We start from the raw sequence: 17,726 nt of genomic DNA, 5'->3' as shown, positions 1-17,726 counted from the left end.
ATGGCAGGTCTATTGCAGGCAAGTGATGTTACCTTCATCAGAAAAAGCCCAGGCAAGCACAGATGCAGTTTTCAACTTAGTGGGCACTACCTTTTTTATGGTTTTATTGTCCATAGAGCTATTATTGCCTCTATGACTTAAAAGAAGTCCTTTCTTTGAAGAGTGTGGATGGAGGTGTTATACCATCTCTGATTCTCTTTTCTGCAGGGCTCTTTTCCTCTCACTTTAGTGTCTCGACCCTGTCCTAGTGTAACTTCTCTCCCACAGAGATGGATAAATTATGCTTACTCTCTAAAGAATCATTTGGCTCTTGGATAAATTATCCAAGACTATGTGTAAATTTCCTGTTGTTTTTTCATAATTTGTTTACAGTTGGCTTTGCCATATCCTTCAAAAAACATCCGTCTGCATGCACTTAATCTTGATCTTCTAGTATGTAATTCTTGAACTTGAGTGAATGATGAAAAATAGTTTTCCTCCACAATAAAAAAAAGGAAATAAAATTAAGGGTTCAGAATTAATTAACTGTTGCAATTCAAGACTTCAAAATCATAAACAAGCTTTTTTTCAGTATCTTTTAATACAAGAAGAGGTACTTCTCACAAATAAAGGTATTTGGGAGGAAAACTTAATTATTGAATCTTTTGATGACAGTGATAATGATGATGATGTTGAGGCAGTGTTACCGTCATTCCAGTTCCACTAAAGTGGCTGGAAACATAACAAAATACCGCTTTGGAGTGTCACGTACATTGTATTTTAGTTTCACAGGGGAGCATTAATTTTGGTCTGTAATTTGCAATGAGGAAGTCTTAGTAACCACTTCTGAATATAGGATCATAGTGTACATTTGAGACTGTTGATTATATCTCACTGCAATGCAGGACAAACAGATACAGACATGAACATCCAGTGCTTCATAAAAAATGCATTAATGTCATATTAATGTGCAATATATTAATTAAAATTACCCCTCTCCTCTCCACCTATTGAAGAAATGAGTACCAGTGTTGCCCTTAAAACCACTAATCACACCTTTCTTTATTTATGTCCAAGTTAACATTACAGTCCCACAGAATACAGTGACTTGAGGGGCATAAACACTCACATTATAGATAGATTGTAAATAATAAAAATCTTAAAGTCAAAGTTTTATACAGTTTATTAATAATATCTGTTAATTTTTAGACAACCTTTCAGATTCTGTAATGCTACAGCTTTCGTCAAGTGTGTTACGAGACTGTAAAATGCTTGTGTCTGTTGAGGTTCTCTCTGAATTACCTTGTGGCTATTTAGTGCAGCAAGCATGTGCCATATTCTGCCAACACAAGAAAATGTGAAGCTAGAAAAGCAAACAGCAAACTGCTTTATTCCCAATCACAGGGCAGAGAAAAATAGCTGTTTGCTATCTTTCATCTGAGTGATGGTTTCAAGCATTTTATGATATATATGGTTGCCTTCTTACTGTGCAGGGAACTACACTGTTAATATAGAAAAGTATTTACAGAAACAAAGCTTGTTCTTCCCAGTATGAAATGGGAATATATTACTATGGTTGTACTTCTTTGAGCATATATGAAACATTCCTCCATTTTTTCCATGATGATACTTGGTCTGGAATTTGTCACTGTGGTCTGAACTGCAGGAAACCCAGCAAGGCACCTACTCCAGCATCAAGCCCTAAGCTGTGTAACACCAGGCCTCCTCCACTGCAGCTGGGAATTGTCCTCAGCAAAGCTGCAGTGGGTCTCCTGTGCTGTTTAGTGTCACAGAGAGATAGAGTGAAGGACAATTGGTAACGGATCTGGATGCCAGGGTTTATTTAAAACCCACAAAGATTAGAGCTTTTACCCTTCTTGATATCTTACATAGACATTATTTGCAATGTAGTGCTCTTTGGTTATACATTGCTAAGGTCTCAGCTGCTCTCCCTGCAGTGAGGTTTTTGCTAGTGCAGGATACTTGGGCAGAAAGTCATGTTGCTTTGTTCTGTACCACTACACAGAACTACCTAACTTTGGCATCAGCAGCCGAGGATCATGATCATTAAATTTAATTTTTCTCCATCTCTCTGATCTCTAGAGTCCTCCACCACTTTCAGGATCTTTCCTCCAGCTAGGTGGTTTACCTTCCTCCTTTACCCTCCCATTTCCTTTCCAAACCCACCTCTTTAAGGGAGAATTTTTCTTTTGGCAACAGGTCTCCTTTCTGGAGATTCTAGCACCTGATTTTCTCAATTCAAATTGTCTACCTGCAGAAAGACAATGTATGATAAGCCTCCTAAGTGGTGGTGCTGTCTAATGGCTCTCACTCATTGGGTCACTTGGAATGTGCCTCTTTTCTTTAGTCCAGTTAGTGCCAAGTTTACAACCAGTCTGTTCTGATGGTGGGTAGTAAACTCTCAGGCTTCTGCCTGTGTGTTCAAGACACCAATTAAAGTCTGTCTCGCACACCCTTGCTCATACTCATACTCAATTATTTGCCACCTGTGATACCATGCCTGTTCACTCCTCACCACAGTGCAGCACAATGTATGGCACTTGAATATTGGGCCACCATCTCCTCAAATGGCTTGTTATTACTGTGCATGTGAAAAGGCTCTGTGCACCTTTGCTACGGCCAGCTATCAGCTTGCAATTAGATTCTAGCATCATCTGGACACCTCTCCAAGCAATACAGCCTTATTGCAGGGCTCCTTGAAACCAAATGCTGCTTTGCCACTTGCCACCTTCATGGAAATCCTGTTTAGGTGGAATTACAGCTTACCCACGCAAGAGCGCTGCAGCACAGCAAGTACGACAGCGGCACAGTGCCACGGAACTCTGGCAGGTTGATGCTTTCTGTCACGAGACAGCGTGTGAAACAAGGTGGTAAATTTTATTTCCTCACACTGCCATCATTATCATAACACTGTATCCTGGAGAGACACGGGGTGAGCAGTGAGCAGCAGCCAAGAAGAAGTTCCTTGGAGCTAACCAAAGCCAAGTGCTTTCCAAGCAGTACAACTAGAGGACTGAATGGGCCCTGAGAAGTGGCCTGGATCGTACCATGCAAGGCATCAGGACAAATCTAGTTACATTTATACTGAAAAAAATAAGAATTCAAATCTATGTATAATGTGTTCTCAAGGACCCTTCATCAACTCCTGTTAAAAACATTTTTTCTGCAGTCCAATAAAAGTTTTCCTGCTGAATATTAAATGTGTGAATTTTTGTTCTACCCAGCAAGGATAAGAACTCCTTTTACTCTTTCACTTTGCAAATTACTCTTATGCTTTTGATGTACTTTGTAGGTTGTTTCTGTTCCACCCTCTGCAGGGGTTGTCCAGTCCTCCATTTATGCTGTAGAAGTTGACATGAGTCACAATGACATTCTGAAATTTTTACTGGTATGAAGATTTTTGGCTCAATGGTTTTTCCAGGTAGTCATTTCTTGAGAAAATTATGCAAGGTATTAACGGCACTATTTTCACAGGACTTACATTTTGGATAAATGTTAATATTAAGCTTTTATTGTCACTGTTCTTCAAAGCAATAAGTCGGTGCAATTCCTTTCAGGTAGTTCAATCCCTCCATAAGAATTGCCGAATATACCTTACTATAGCACAGTAATTCCCTGTAAAGTCTCTGCTATTCCAGACAAAGGGCTTGTTTTTTCTGTAGGTGGAAACAGTTTTGCAGCAGGGTCTCAATTCATTTCCTTCTGTAGTTGTCCTTTGGGCTCATGAAGTGCAGCTTTATCTTAAAGAGCTTGAAATTGAGGTTAAACATCCCACTTTAAGACAAGTAATAGGGATTTATATTTTTGTAGGTCACCAAAGGTTTGCAACTTCATGTTTCTAAGCATCAACTTCTGCATGGAGACTGCTCTGAAGATTCAGATTCAGATTAACTAACTTCTCAATATCTTCTTACAAAAAAAAAAAAAGTATAAAAAAACCCTGTTCAACAGTTGGTTTATTTCTGCATTGCAGTTGAACTTTGTCCCTGAGCCATTCCTTCTTATAAAACTCAGTTCAAATATTCAGTTTTCCAGTTGGTCTGAAAATAATTAATGGAAGAAAGCAAGTGTTGGATCTCTTTCTAGTCCAGAAATTGGAATTACATGTCAATGAAGTAACATGCAAGCTCACAGACCGATTTTCCACCATCCCTGAAAACTGCTAGTAAGTTCTCAATGACTGATAGTTGGAAGCAACTAGGAAAGAACAAGGTATATCTAATAGTTAACCAAATCATTAAATTTCTATAATGACATAACATCAGTGTAGCTCCATCAGTACTCAAACCACCCTGATCCCGATTTAGGAATTCCTGTTATTGTGCAAAATATGTTATATGCCGCCATCCTAGGCAGCACTTGATTCATCATTTGGCTATCTTAATTTCTTAAGATGAAGGGGGAAGTGTTACTCTGCATCAGCAGTTCCAATATATTTTGGCTGCAGACTCTGATGGAGAATTCTGGCCTATTGGATGTGTCATCTAGCAAATAATTTTTCATGTGCTTGGTAATTATCTCAAGATTTGCTATCATTTTGAATGTGTGGCTCTTCCTGGCTCCCGAAGAGAATGTGTAGGTTTCCTCTATTTGCTTTGGACAATCTCAGCTAAGATAATTTGGGAAGCAGTGAAATAATTACTCATCAGCTGAAGGACATTCACTTCTTGTTGGGTTACTCTGTAATGATTAGGTGAGCGCAGTGAGTGCAGTGATCCATGGAGGAGTCTCTGCCTTCAAGGCAGAGGCAAATGTATGGCAAATGTATGGCAGGTATTTGTTTCCTCTGTCTAGCACTGAGCTACTTTCACAGGGTGGATTGCTGTCCTCTCAGTACTTTGCTTTTATATATTCCTAATAGCAGCACTCTGACACAAAGGAGGACAAGTGTATGCACAATGAGATAACTTCTGGGGCTTAGGCAGGACTATAGACAGGCGTTTAAGAGTTACACCCAGAAAAAAAAACACAGCAGGCAAACGTTCTTAAAGTAGTAACAAGCTCCTTGGCTAGTAATATGAGATAGATTGTTGTGTGTAGTACAGAAGAGGCAGAATTGTCCTTTCTGCTCAGTTTTAGCTGGATTATAATTTCAAGGCTTGGCCTCTGTACATAGAATCTTAGAATGGTTTAGGTTGGAAGGGCCTTAAAGATCATCTCATTCCAACCTCCCTGCTATGGTCAGGGACACCTTCCACCAGACCAGGATTCTCAGAGGCCCCATCCACCACGGCTTTGAACACTTCCAGGAGCATCCACAGCTTCTCTGAGTAACCAGTTCCAGTGCCTTACCATCCTCACAGCAAAGAACTTTTACCTCATATATAATATAAAAATGTCCCTGTAAAAATTCCCCCTCTGGCTTTGCTGTAGGCTTCCTTCAGGTACTGAAAGGCCACAGCCTTCTCTTTTCTAGGCTGAACAAACCCAATTCTCTCAGCTGTTCTTTATATGAGAGATGTTCCATCCCTCTGATGATTTTGGCGTCCCTCCTCTGGACTCACTCCAGCAGTTCCATGTCCTCCCTGTGCTGGGAGCCCAGAGCTGGATGCAGGTTCCAGGTGGGCTCTCCCCAGAGCAGAGCAGAGGGGCAGAATCCCCTCCCTGCCCTGCTGCCCACGCTGCTCTGGATGCAGCCCAGGACACGTTTGGCTCTCTGGGCTGGGAGTGCCCATGGCTGGCTCATGTCCAGCCTCTCACCCACCAGCACCCCCAAGTCCTTCTCACAGGGCTGCTCTCCATCTGCTCATGCCCAGCCTGTGTTGCTTCTAGGTGTTGGCATAATGAAAGATAAATAACTGAGTCTACATAAAAGGTACCAGGGAGACAAGTGATGTATAAAACACAAGGGATTTGGGATTTTTTGTTTTGATGTGGGGCAAGTAAAATTTAAAAAAAAAGCATAAAGAAGGAAGATCAATATGCTGGACATTTCTAAAAGAGAGTTAGAAAAATACATGTCGAAGTTGAATTGATATTCCTAAGAAATAAATTACATTACCTCAAGAGGGATCTTCAAGCCTTTCCCTGAAAGAAAGCTCCATCCTTGAAGAGTTTGTGTGGGAGCAAGTTACCTGGGCCAACATTAAAATTCAACTCCCAAAACCAAACCAAGTCTGTACTGCCCCTGCACCAGCCTCTCCTTCTCATCACAGAAGGACAAGCACATAGAATGACAAAGCTAATCTTCACACTGACAACATCAAGGCTTTAATACTGCTTTTATGAAAGCAAAAGATAGATACTAGATTTTGCTCTCATCCAGATCTATCTCCTTCTCTGTATCCACTTTCCTGCAGACACAGTGCTGCAACTGGTAGCCCATCCAAACTCACTGTGCAGGCAGGACTTTGGCTCGAGTGAGTGAGGCCATCCATCACATCCCAAAGAGTCAGCACTGGGTCATTCATCCCCACCACAAGCATGTTACACCTGCCTCTGGGTACAGAGCAGAGATTCCTGTGTAGGGGATGTGTTTGTGGACAGGTAGTGAAGCAAGCCAAGTTTTCTCCTTGTGTTTTCTCTTCCAGGAAGGTGTTTAGGTGCTATTTTTCATTTGCCCAAGCATTTCTTCTGAAAGGTTTCCTGGAGAGGATGATGCATCAGGAAGGTCCTGGAGATGTCACTCTGAATCCTGGGATGACACAACGGGAAGGCAGTGCTTTATGATAAGCACACACCTTTCCCTTTGATCTTCATTGGGACTTCCATTTCAAAGACTCAAATCAAATAGATAAGTGAAATAGTAATTAAAAAGCAAGACCCAGTCCTTCTCACATTCACAGCTGTGCAAATCTGGTGGAATTCTGGCACAATTATTCCCATTTAATTGCTATGGCAATGAACTAAGAATTAAGTCTACTGTATCTATGCCTTTTTGCATTTGCAAAGAAGCAGTCTAACACTTTTAGAGGCTTTTATGGCTCTATGAAGTCTTTAACAAAACTACAGAATCACAGAAATTGGAGACTGTGATAGCCACAATAAAGTTTCAGAATCAGAGAACATTCCAACATCCAGTGATACAACTGTAGTTTTCAAATGGCTGATAGAGGTGCCAGTAATGTTTAAAATGGGAAGACCTGGAATCACTGCACATGCATTTTTATACACACACAATGCCTGTCCTAAGCAAGTTTTGAGGTGTAGGAAGGGGAAGTAATTTTTCATTTTTACATCAGATTTGTCCAAATTTCTAGGGTTTTAGCCGAACCATTTCTTGGGAGAAAATATTTTTTGCTTATTTGGCAATAACAGCAAATTTCTTCAATTCTTTTTTTTACTTTTCTCTCTGTACAGTGACACATACACACATTTCAAATTCTGCTCTTCTGTGCGAAGAAAGATACCCAGTTTCTACTATAAATAGACAATGACTGTATTTATCCCTTGTGCTGATGTGACACTTCATAAACACAGTGCTGTATTTGCACTGTGCGATAAGAGTGGACAAGCACTTAAAAATTAGCAATTTTGGAGGTTTTTTTCAATTCAGATTATATCAACTACTACTACATTTAATCATAAGCATGGATTAAAAAAAATAAAACACAGGGGAAATAGAATGCTTTTGAAATATTTTCATTGATATTTAAATTCTGTGCGCTTAAGCTAGAGTTCAGTATATTGAAAGGAAAATCCGACCAGCTTGTCTCCAAAGACGCATCAGTAACTGGGGACTGCAATGAGAGTGAGCAGCTGGGAAACAAGAAAAACAACATGAGTAAGGATGTTTAAAAAAATCAAATGTGTCATTGCCAACATCTCTGTGATTTTCTTCTAGAGTTTAATATAGGATCATGGCACTTAGGGACATGGTATAGTGGTGAACTTGGCAGTGTCAGGTTAATAGTTGAATTTGATGATCTAAAAGGTCTTCTCCAGCCTAAACAATTCCAAGATTTTATGATTTTATGATCATGTTGAAGTTACATCAGCCTTTCAGCCAGATTGCTTGTGTGTTGTATCCAAGAAAGAAAACAGCAAAGGTCTTCAGGAGAAACATCAGTGATTTAATTCAAGGAAAATCTACTTTGTGCATGACAGGCATAAGGAGGAGGTGAAGGACATCCCTTCTGTGGTTTCCTAACATTCAGTCATAGCAAGCTCTCAGCAGCTCTGGTACGTGTTGAAATTCAGACTGTGCTCCTGAAGTGCAGACAAAACACAGTTATCAAGAGGACTAGTGCAGAAGTCAACCAAGAGCTTCCAAAGGCTGAAAGAGTACCCCAAGGCTGGGATGAGCAAGGTTACTGTGCAACTATATGTGTTCACTTTGTTAACACTCACACATATTAAAGACAACATATTTTAATTTTCTAACAGAAATTCTGAATCTGATCAACAGTATAATTCTTCACTGAAAGGGAAAACTCTAATGTGAGCTAAATACTAGATGTTAATAAATGATGAAAATGAAATATTGTCATTTCAATCAACAGGCACAACAGGCACATCTCTATTTTCACAGCAATAATAGGTTTTCATGGCGATATAAGTGGTTTGCTTCAAAGAAGTGATTGTGCATTTTAAGAGTAGGTAGGTCAGACCTGCAGAGAGCAAGAGAATGGTAAGTAAGCCTGAGTCAGAAATGGCTTTTCTTGAGAAGAATGACTCTGATTTAAAGTCAAAGTAAAAGCTGAAGAGAATCAAAATAATTGTGGCAACTTGGCTTCTTCATCAGGAAAATCTTATTAAAAAAAAAATCCTGGAACTTGCTAGAGCAGATTGTACCTGTCTGGGAGGTATTTGCCATGGAACAGCTCCTACAAAAACAAGAGCTCTCCTGTCAGTGTGCATGCAGCAAAACCCATACCTATTAAGCAAATAACATATGTTTCTAACTATGTGTTGGTACTTGAAAGTAAAAACAAAGCTTACATATTTCTACAAGAGTTTCTTTTAAACTGAAAGATATATTGCAATTTATACTACATCTGCATTCAGATAGGCATAAGAAAAGTTGGTGAGCAGTGCAAGGACTTATAGGACTTGGCATTCTGGTCAAGTGACACATAGGAGTTATGTCCTTGGCTCCTGGAAAGATACAGTTTTGTTAAATTATTTTAGTTATTTCAAATGCCTCTCCAAATCTTTGGTCCCTGTTGTGCCCATTATATATTTATACTGCAAGCTGTTGAGAGATGTGATGAACATCATCTGCTAACCACAGGTTCTCCCTGCTGACTGGATGATCTTCAGTGGCAGGGAGTTCAGGAGGGAGCTTGGTGCTTTGCCTTGTTTTGTGTGTGCTTACTGCCTCTCAGTACACCCATGACTTAAGTTACATTATTCCAACTAGTTCAGCTAAGTGCACTGAATTGCCAATTCTAGTCAAAGCCTTTCCAGGAAATGCAAAGCACAGTTGCTAGTCCATTCAAATTCTTGATTTTGTAAAATGCTTTAAAGTGTGAGGATGGCAGCCAAAGTGGTGCTCCTGCTGTTAATAAGATAGCTCTTGCAGAAAGCAGTTGTTCTCATACTTTTTTGCTGGGAGAACTTTTGGGCAGTTCTTTACCTGATCTGAAAAAGCTAAACAGCTTTGATTAAGACAAAACTGGAGCAAAATACCTTCAGTAAGGTCTCATCCTAACTGAGAAATTTAAAAGGGAAAGATGGAGCCAGAGGCCCACAAACCCCTTGCAGCTGGGGGCAGAGCCTGCATTCACTGCCCAGGGCCTGCAACATAGCCTTCTGCTGAATAAACATAGTATACTTCACATGCATGGGAAGCATTCTTGGGTGGGTTCTGTCACATTTAGCAGAGGAGGGGACAGCTATTGCTCACTCTTCCTTATAAATAGTGTGCAGTGCAGACCTGCATGGTTTCAGGACACAGCACAAACCATCATTCCCTCCTTCTAAAAAAGGAAAGACACAAACATGCCCTGGTCCCTTGTATCCTGCCCCCACTCTCCCCAGAAGGGAGGAAGCACTCTACTTTTTTGGAAGAGCTAATTGGTAGCGAGGCAAGTTTCTGTCTGAGGGGGCAGAGGGGTAAATGCAGCAAAACTCTAGCCTTAAGATTGTGTGAAATGGTCCTGGCTAAGGGATGCAGCAAAAACAGTGAATGTCAACACTATCTGTGCCCAAACGGACCCTGTGTGTGAATAACATAATCCTACTGCCTTGAAACATCAACAGCCTTTTTTCCAAGGTCTCATTGTCAAAGGACTCCAGGAGGCTGGTGCAGCTCCTTGAAGGGCAGTGCTTTCCAAGGTATAATAAAACCTTTGCTCAAGGGGTAGGCAATCTGTCCAGAGATCAGAGAAAACAGCTGAGTGAAGCAGTGGGAACTGGATGTCAACCCACCATGCAGAGAGCAAAATATTTGGCTGGAGCCAACTTTTCTATAGTTGTACACCATTGGTGAACAGACATTCTTCCTTTTCTATTTCTGCAGTGTGGGCGCCTCTGAGGCTTCCTGGAAGGGCTTCAGGCCCCTCTGTGGACATGTGTCATCAGTTCTTGTGCTGCTGCCAGTATCCCAATGTAAGCAGGGAGGTGCCCAGGAGCCCCCCTAATACCAGGTGACAGAATTCAAGGGTGGTGACTGTCTGAAATTACATGAATTGCAATGTCTCTGCCTGGTCTTTGTTGCCATAAATGGCTGTTACTTCAGGGGTGTTCACCCAGTGTTTAAGTGATGTCCCAATGGACACTTCCCTGCGCCAGAGGGCAAGGACTAGATCCCAAATTTGCTCACAGCTCTTCTTTTATAGAGGCAGGTGAGTAAAATGAAAGAGGCAGTTTACTTTCTTCCATTTCTTTGTACTTGCAAATTCCCACAGTAAAGCAAAGATGCATTTTTCTGAGGTCAGCACATTAGTTTTGTGTGGAAACACACTCTCTCTGCCTTTGCTTTGCTGTTGTTAGCAGACTAATTTCAGGGAGCAGCAGGAGTATCTCTCCTTGAAGTGGGTCAGCTCTGGATGTTACATTGTACTCACTGCAAACAATTCCTTCTATGTCTCTTCAGCTTGTGAAATTCCTATGTAAGTAAGGGATAGACCAGCACTTTATCACATCATAATAACTGGCTTATCCCAAGAGGGAGACCAAAAAAAACATTTAGATTAATGTAAGGCATGATGGCAGGAGAATATGCAAGAATTATTTACCATCTCTTCCCCATACATACTTCAGCTTTAGAGGACTCATCCTAATTATTTCACATATTCATGAGTTTTTCTAAATGAATCTTTGGTATTATTTCTGAGTGATGCATGCTAAAACAATTCACTTGGACTGTGGGTACAAGAGGTCTACGAACTGTCTGTAAATATAGTAAACCAACTTGCTTATACTAGAAATAGTCCATTATGAGTGGGTATCTTTTTATATGCACAGCTGGAAAAAAAATTGGAAGTCTGATATTTTTAGAGGCAAAAGTTCAACAATCACATCTTTAAGCTGAGCTCAGCATATCATTTCAAACAAGGTAAAATGGTGAGGGGCAGGAATTAAGATCCCACACTGGATTCCATGCAATTCCTTAAACTTTGTGCCTTGTTTTTAGAAGGGAATCTAGTGAATGGTTTGAATGACAGAAGGGAAAAGGTTGGTCTCTCCAGAGGGCTACTTGGGTAAGCTGCCCACACGTGTTCTCCATGCAGACAAAAGGAGAAACCCAAAGGGACCCTTGATACCTTTTCCTGTCATGCCTGTGGACAGCAGGACATGCCCATCGTACCCACAGCTTACCTTTGTATATGATAATTCATTCTGTGGGGAGACTGAAGGTGACATGGTGCACTTACAGGGTGGGGAAAATTGTGTTCTTCTGCCATTTGCACACACACAGTGGCTCCAGAAATGCAGTTACACGCGCAGCAGATGTCTGCTTCCTCAGCACTTTGTGCTCAGCACTGAGGAGCAGTCATGCAAGACTGCTGTAGCTCTCTGTCAAGGATCTGGAAAGCAAAAATTTCCAAGCTTGCTGTCAACAGTCAGTCCAGCTTGCCTTGGATTTTCATGGCATCAGCTGTCCCTGCTGTAAGATGTGAAGAGTGTAGGGCTTTGCCCTGTGACATTCTTGGATAGTCTGCCTGGCACAGGCTCACCTTAACCACTTGTGGTGAGATGTTTAAGTATTAAAGCATGGCATTTAGTATCCCTCTGCTCACCATGGTCATTAGCTGCAACAACTACAGATGATAAAATTATACACAATTTACAATCTTTTTGCATGCTCAGCACCAGTAATGACATAATTATGCTGTTATTCATTCAAATATTTTGAAATGCACTATACATCACTGCTATATAGAAATTTATCATACAGAAATAAGTTTTTATGGTATGACTTTGTCTACATGTAGAGGAATGAATATATCTTCTTAAAATAGATGACAAATGATGTTAAGTACTTAAAAGTATTCTTTCTTCATATTTTCCTAATCTTTTATGATCTCAGATGTATAGCTCACTACAGTACCAATATCCTTGTGAGACTTTTTTGGGATCTGCACGACATTCAAGGTTCAGGGTGTGATACAAATCTTCCATCAATAGAAAACCGCATTCAATTTGAAGACTTATTTCTCATAGTGTTTGATATGTATTTCTGAACAGGCAAAATGAGTCTTAATTAGGAAGCTGCGTTGCTGCTTCGTGTTTGGTACTCACTAATCTAGAGCAATGGTGGAGGATATCTACTTCTAGTCTTCTAAAAGACAAAAAAAAAAAAAAAAAAGAAAAGAAAAAAGAAAAAAATCACATCCTCAGGAGCTGACTGTTAATCAGAAGCTGAGAAAGTTGGCTTGGAGATCTTCCTCTCTCTCTCTCCATGTCTCACATGACCTAATGTAATTGGAGCTGTCATTCACTGCATCATGTTTTTGAGCTATGATACATTTCTCTGTACCCAGTGGTGGCTTTAATGTTGATCCCAAAAAAATTGTCCATGTCTGAAAGCTTTAGACTTTGGATATCTGGTATGAGGAACATTAGGTCAAGAACACCTTTGGACAGCTATCTTTTCCTCTAGGGAGGAAAATTCAGAAGATATTTTATTCCTTAGTCACAAAAGATTTTTAAGTTACCAAAGACCAAATTCTGCACCTCTTTGAGGAACGTTGGGGCAGAATGTTAACTGTCCAGTTAACAATGTTACTGCATAGATAATACAGTAAAAGTGAAACAACCCTTGAGGGAATTGACATTGAATTTTTTAAAAACTTTTTTTCTTTTCTTTTTTTTTAAGAGTAGAAAGAACATCAAAAGCACCTTAAAAAACTCCTGAAGCATTTGACTTGTGGGATGGCTCCAAGGACAGGCTGCAACAGCAACAGTTGGCCATTACTACAGTGGCCAGAAATCAAAATAGACTTTGTAAAAAGCTTTCTTTCTACTCAGGAAAAAACTCAAAATAAGTAATTTACTTGCAACGAAGAAGACTGCCATGTGGTACAGGTAGCTCTGGTAAGTCCTGGGAAGTAATTTTTCTGTGTGGAAAGGCCTGTTGCCAATGACAGCCCAGACAAGGGAGTTTTTACAGCACTGAGAGTGTGACCACCAGTTAGTCTGTTGATGGTATATCCATAGGTCAGCCCCGTTGGCTGGTTAGCAGTGAAACAGGTAAGAAACACTGTCACAAAGGACACTTCAGTACAGCAACTAAAATCCTGCTGTCAGCTGAGAGGTCAGAAGAGGTCACAATGAACAGTGCATGCCAGTAGATTGCTGAAGCTGTTTGGACTGTAAAATCTATGAGTTCCAGAAAAGGGAACTATAGGATGGAGCCAAACTTTGTAAAAAGGCTTGGAAGGTCTGGCCTAGAGAAATCTCAGGTAGGAAATGGTTTCCAGCTCGTACAGAGGTGACCTTGCAAGAGGGGAAGTGAAATTGCTGTGACCAAGGAGTGAGGATGTAAATCACCAGCCATTAACCAGGGAAGAGAGAAACACTGTCCTTTTTTCCTAGCCCCCACCCTGTGAGGCTGAGGGAGGGAGAAGAAATGCAATTTGTCATGTCTGGAGACAGATGACAGAGGGTTGTCTGACAGGCCAAGTCTCCTGACTCTGATTTAAATGCAATTGTATGCTTTGTGCATGCTAAGCACAGCTCTCTTTCCTATAGCTTAAGCCTCTCCACCCCCGACAGACACCAAGCACAAGCAGCCACTGCTGGAGAGGATGCAAGCAGCAGCACAGATGAGGGATGGAGTCTGGATCCACATGAGAGGCTGGCATTTGCAAGCTGTCATTGAGCCCTGCTGTGAAACTGAAGTCTGCATCTCATTGATCAGGTATGGCTCTCAGTGTGCATTTCTGAGAGCACAGCTGAGATATCGTGCCAGCACAATGTTAGCAGCAGCAGCAGTAACAGGAGGATGCTCTGGGGTAACTGGAAGTGAGACTTAGAATATCACAGTATCTCACTGGACTGTCTCTCCTGTTATGTAGCAGATAGTTATGCTACTACTGTGTACCGCTTTGTTTTCTAATCCCGTTCTCTGGAGGTCTTTCTGTGACTCTATGCCTGAAACAAGAGCATGATAAAGATATCTGTCTCCTTCTTCCTAATCTGGCTTGCCCCTGCAAGCTGCATAAAGTGCTTAAAGTTTGGAAAACCCTGGTCTATAGCCATGATGAAAGAGGAAGCATTAAATATAGCAAGGTTCAGAAGCATTTATCTCAGGTGACTTAAAGGTTGCAAATCTACCCTAATTTAATCCCTTCAGTTTGCTACATTTAAGACCCACTCCCGTAAGGTTTTGTGGACATTGTCTATTTATTGGAAATTGCTGAAAACAGTAAGGTAGGGCTCCTGAGAAAGAACGGCTTCCTCTTGCTAAGAAGACAGTATAATAATGTTACACGGTGTTTTACATTCTTATACAGTGTCAAGATTTACTGCTTGAATGTCTCTTTCACTTCTGCTTAACCAACAGTGACATTCACTGAGAAACTCTAGAAATCCATGCTGAGTCCAAACTTCGAAAATTTTGGTCAGATTGATAACACACAACTTTGGTATGATCCCATGGTCTTCATGTGGAATTTGAGACCACATCGGCTTGAGTTCAGCTCCTAGTCAGCTCTCATAAGCTTGAATGTAGGTGAGATGTATTATTTTTGAAAATTTCCTGTCTGTCTGTTTACCCATATACAAATATGTGTTTATGTCCCCATATGAGTTACATTTTGGCAGAAGGAGTAAACTGTCTGACAAGGCTCTTTGTACTTCAAGGACTTTCCTTAAGGAGTAGGACATGCCCTCAGCTACTATAAATCAGTGCCCATCCCCTGCAGTCTGGCTGAGCAGCTCTGGAGAAGGCATGGGTCAAACCCTGCTTGAACCCAGTGCCAGGCCAGTGACGGTGGTGCTGGCTGAGGACTGGACACGACAGCTCTGCTGGAGAAGCTCTGTAACTTTACACCAGCTGGGCACACAGCCCAGGGCCCTGTCTCTTCCCAGTGCCCAGGGAAACACATCTCAATGTGGAGACATGCCAGAGACCAGGGGCCTTGTGACATGCAGAATACGCTCTCAACTTGAGAATGTATGTTCTCCCCTTATTTTTTTGAGGTAAAAAGCTGAGAGCTGAAAAGCTTTGTTACTTTGCTATGGGTTCAGCACTCTCCTCTACTCATCAGTATCCCACTGGGAGCAAGAGGAGTTTTCAAAAATGTTTCTGTCTCTGGGAACCACACAGAATTCACTAGATTTTTTTTCCTGCATTGTCCCTAATTGTGCTCACACTGAAGGTGTCTGGCAGACTGTCTTTGTTCACAGGAGCAGGCAGGGGTGCACCTGCTGAGGTGGTCCATCCACTGTATGCAGAGAGTGAGAGAGCAGCCTCACCATGCACCGCACACTGTTTTGGAGGTCAGAAAGTGGGTGTTGCTTGCAAGCTGGTGGCATGATTTATTCAAGGTCTCCATACTCTCACAACAGGATAGCAAACGTGTCTGGAGTTGAAAGAAGGAGTTCCTGGTCTAATCCAGTCCAGCAGAGCTCTTGTGGCCCTGGCCCTGAACCATGTAAGGCTGACAGACGATCTGACCTGCATCCCTTCTCTGTCTGAGAAACTGATTTTGAGCATCACATTGCAGGTGCAGGAAGATTTTAGCCATGTAGAAAATGTTCCCTCTTCACTTGATTTCTTTCTTCTGTGTCTTTGTTTCTCTTTTTAACACAAGATATGATCAATATTTAATTTTTCTCCTTATTATACTCTGCACTGCAGTTCTGGCTTTGCTGCAAGTGTTACTATCTGTTACTCTTGGCCAAAAGTTAAGGGATATTTTGCAAAGGGCATTTTTCAAAAGATGCTTTCCTGTTTTTCTTCCTCTCTTGAATGTTTTGAAAAGCTCCTGCTCTCCTGTCATAATCCTCTTGCCTGCACCTCAGTGAGCTGGGCTGTTTTTTCTCACAGCAAAGCCTAGACAATGAATACACAATGGTGAGAACTGACTGAACAAAAACATTGACTTCAGTTTATGTCAATTGCAGATAGAGTCTGATAAAGTGAAAGTGCTTCCCAGATGAGGGGACAGTGGGTAGAAACATGTTTGACATAAGCCAGGCAACCATCTGCATGTTGAGCTAATAATCTGGGTCGCTGTACGATGATCATTATTTATAAGAACAGCATAACACTGTGAAAAGAGAGTAGCCTGTCACAGTTTGTACATTTCCAGGTGGCCTGCTGAGTGTCAGTCTCTGCCTTCTGCTCTGGCAAAGCATCCTGCTGCCTAAAGATGGTCCTGACTTACTTTTTTTTCCTCCACTAAGTAACACAAGTGAGAGGTGAAGTCTTTTTTCTCCCACCCACTTTTGACCTCTTTGGCCCTTGCTATAGATAGTTTCTTCAGTTGAGCTCTGCAAGTACATATTCATAAACATGTGTGCTTATAAAAGTGTGTGCTTTCGCTCCATCATACACAGGTTATTTCCATACTGGGCTTTCAGGGACTTTCACCCACTAGGTGGAAAAACAAGTGTTTTTCCATAGCTTACTTCTGGATGAAATGAGCTATGGGGAGATAAATAGTTTATTTTGATATAGCTTAAAAGAGTTCCATTAATCTTCCTGTAGGGTTTTAAAAGCATTTTTGAATCATTGTAGTGATTTAACTATGCAGCTAATCCCCATGTAATTCTTTGTCAGTTCTGAAATGTATAAAATTTCTTTATTTAATACAGAAAAATTCATATTAGCAATATGGGATAATAGATAAGGTATTTTGGTCTGCAGGAGGTACAAATCAGAAGGCAGACTGATTTCCACCAGCTAAATTACTTGCTCCACTGACTGTCTTTTTCTAATAGGCTAAGCTGAAGGCTCAGAAGCACAAATTGACAAAACTCAGAAAATAACAAGAAAAGGGGAATGCAAAACCTGACCGAAGAGAAAAGGTTTAGGAAAAATGATTCTGGGACATTGAGAAAGATCTGGAGTCAAAAGAGTGTCACTACTTTCCAAGCAGCATTAATGGGGGTGGAGGCAATGATGATGATGATGATAACAGAATGCAGGGCTAGTGGAGAAAACTACCATCAAAGGACCTGCAGACCACACCAGAGCCCTGGTTCTAGCCAGAATAGGCCAGTAGCTGGGAGAAGGCATGGCTGGGGCATTGAGGTTATCTACACCACTTCACATCATTACTGGGGCAAAAGGAATCTTTTCTGGGGAGAGGCAGTTCTATCTGGTGGAGAAAAAGTGGTGACGGGAGCTGTCTGGCTTTGCCTATTATCAGGATTTTTTGTATCTTTCC

The sequence above is a fragment of the Melospiza georgiana genome, chromosome Z (genome assembly GCF_028018845.1).
Source record: "Melospiza georgiana isolate bMelGeo1 chromosome Z, bMelGeo1.pri, whole genome shotgun sequence".
NCBI classification, from domain to species: domain Eukaryota; kingdom Metazoa; phylum Chordata; class Aves; order Passeriformes; family Passerellidae; genus Melospiza; species Melospiza georgiana.
Note: the sequence above shows the minus strand (reverse complement) of the source record.